Here is a 2,958-nt window from a genome sequence, read left to right on the forward strand (position 1 = left end):
GGCGCGGCCGGCGGACGCCCACGTGGCGTGCCGCAAGTCGGATCGCGCGCTCGGCCTCCGTGGATGGCCTCTGGGTGAGGTTGAGCCGGGGCGTCTCGGTTTCGCTGCCGTACGGTTCGCGCTAGGCCTGCGCGGGCGGCGCGGGGCGCGCGCTCGCGCGGCGGCCTAGCGCTGGAGTGCGACCCGCAAGTGGGGAGGAACCGTCCACCCAACGCCGGCGGTAGCCGGGGCCGGTGGGGGCCCTACCAAGGCGGGTCATGGGCGCATGTCGGTCAGGTTATAAGAGTGTTTTTTTCGCTCCGGGCTAGAGCCGGGTGAGGTCGTCTCGAACCACGTGCCTGAAGGCCGCCTCGCGCCGGATTCGGCCCCGCTCATTCGTCGGAGTGACCGCCCGACGCGGGCATCGCTAGATTAGCCGTGGCCCCGATCCTTCCCCATCGACAGCCTTTCGCCCCCTTCGCTCCGGCCTCTGAGGCGGCCGGTACCCCTTTCTTGGATGAGACAGAACCCTTGACGGGCCGTTCGCAGATTTTTGCCCGGCCTGTGTTTAAGGAGGCGGCCGGTACCTCCCTCCTTGGATGACCAACAACCCTTGACGGGCCATTCGCAGATTTTTGCCCGGCCTGTGTTTAAGGAGGCGGCCGGTACCTCCCTCCTTGGATGACCTTCTACCCTTGACGGGCCATTCGCAGATTTTTGCCCGGCCTGTGTTTAAGGAGGCGGCCGGTACCTCCCTCCTTGGATGACCTTCTACCCTTGACGGGCCATTCGCAGATTTTTGCCCGGCCTGTGTTTAAGGAGGCGGCCGGTACCTCCCTCCTTGGATGACCCACTACCCTTGACGGGCCCATTCGCAGATTTTTGCCCGGCCTGTGTTTAGGGAGGCGACCGGTCCTCCGTAGCTTGATCGGATTTCCCTTCCGGCCTGTGTTTAAGGAGGCGGCCGGTCCTCCGTAGCTTGATCGGATTTCCCTTCCAGCCTGTGTTTAAGGAGGCGGCTGGTCCTCCCCGGTCGGTTGCCAAGCGACCGGGACCCGCAAGTGGGCAGGAACCGTCCACCCAACGCCGGCGAGCCGGGGCCGGTGGGGGCCCTACCAAGGCGGGTCTAACTTCAGGCGGTGCAAACGGGGGAGGGGGGTAAGGACGGCTGCCGGGAGCAGACAGCCGTCCCCGGGAGGGGGTAGTAGCTTCGCGGCGGCCGCCGGGAGCAGACGGCCGTCCGCGGATTCTGCCAATGCCTGTAGGACTTTGAATATTTCACAGCCGTGCTGTGGCACTTAGAAAATTTTTCAGAGATGTGGCACTTAGAAAGTTTTTCAGAGATGTGGCACTTAGAAAGTTTTTCAGAGATGTGGCACTTTGAACATTTTTGAGAGATGTGGCACTTTGAAAATTTTTGAGAAATGTGGCACTTTGAAAATTTTTGAGAAATGTGGCACTTTGAAAATTTTTGAGAAATGTGGCACTTTGAAAATTTTTGAGAAATGTGGCACTTAGAAAATTTTCTCTCTCTCTCTGGAAGTGCCGTGCCTTCTTCAGTTCTGCTATCCGAGCAGGGGACGCTTGCTGGCGGCCGTTACCAGCGCTCGGACCAGGCCCAATTGATTTGCATGGAAAACAATTGCGTCCCCCATGCTCGTTCTGACTATATTTTGCGAAAGGGGGGTAAAGTGATGAGTACACTAAGTGGGGGGACCAACCCATGTACTCTAGAAAAAGTACATGGGTTGACAAAAGACCAGTTCGTACTGCACCCCTGGTACCCAAACCCCTGGTACCTTTAGGCACTTAGAAAAATTTCGCCCAAATTTGGAGGTCGCTCCAGGGGAAGAGGCCGAATTTTCGCCTATTACGGCCGACCGCGGGAACCAGCCGAGGCGGACGCTTTTCGGCGCAAGAGCCGTTGGCACTTAGAAAATATTCGCTAAACTTCAAAGGACCTCCAGGGGAAGAGGCCGAATTGTCACTTTTTCTGGCCGACATCGGGAACCAGCCGAGTCGGACTCTTTACGGCGGAGCAGCCGTTGGCACTTAGAAAATATTCGCCAAACTCGGCCGGACTTCCAGGGGAAGAGGCCGAATTGTCACTTGTTCTGCCCGACATCGGGAACCAGCCGAGTCGGACACTTTAAGGCGGAGCAGCCGTTGGCACTTAGAAAATATTCGCCAAACTTGAACGGACCTCCAGGGGAAGAGGCCGAATTTTCACCTGTTCTGGCCGACATCGGGAACCAGCCGAGTCGGACGCTTTTCGGCGCAAGAGCCGTTGGAACTTAGAAAATATTCGCTAAACTTCAAAGGACCTCCAGGGGAAGAGGCCGAATTGTCACTTGTTCTGGCCGACATCGGGAACCAGCCGAGTCGGACTCTTTACGGCGGAGCAGCCGTTGGCACTTAGAAAATATTCGCCAAACTCGGCCGGACTTCCAGGGGAAGAGGCCGAATTGTCACTTGTTCTGCCCGACATCGGGAACCAGCCGAGTCGGACACTTTAAGGCGGAGCAGCCGTTGGCACTTAGAAAATATTCGCCAAACTTGAACGGACCTCCAGGGGAAGAGGCCGAATTTTCACCTGTTCTGGCCGACATCGGGAACCAGCCGAGTCGGACGCTTTAAGGCGGAGCAGCCGTTGGCACTTAGAAAATATTCGTTAAACTTGAAAGGACCTCCAGGGGAAGAGGCCGAATTGTCACTTGTTCTGGCCGACATCGGGAACCAGCCGAGTCGGACGCTTTAAGGCGGAGCAGCCGTCGGCACTTAGAAAATATTCGTTAAACTTGAAAAGACCTCCAGGGGAAGAGGCCGAATTGTCACTTGTTCTGGCCGACATCGGGAACCAGACGAGTCGGGCCCTTTAAGGCTGAGCAGCCCTTGGCACTTAGGAAATATTTGCCTTAACTCGGCCGGACTTCCAGGGGAAGAGGCCGGATTTTCACTTGTTCTGGCCAACATCGGGAA

The sequence above is a fragment of the Syngnathus scovelli genome, unplaced genomic scaffold, assembly GCF_024217435.2.
Source record: "Syngnathus scovelli strain Florida unplaced genomic scaffold, RoL_Ssco_1.2 HiC_scaffold_103, whole genome shotgun sequence".
Classification (NCBI taxonomy): domain Eukaryota; kingdom Metazoa; phylum Chordata; class Actinopteri; order Syngnathiformes; family Syngnathidae; genus Syngnathus; species Syngnathus scovelli.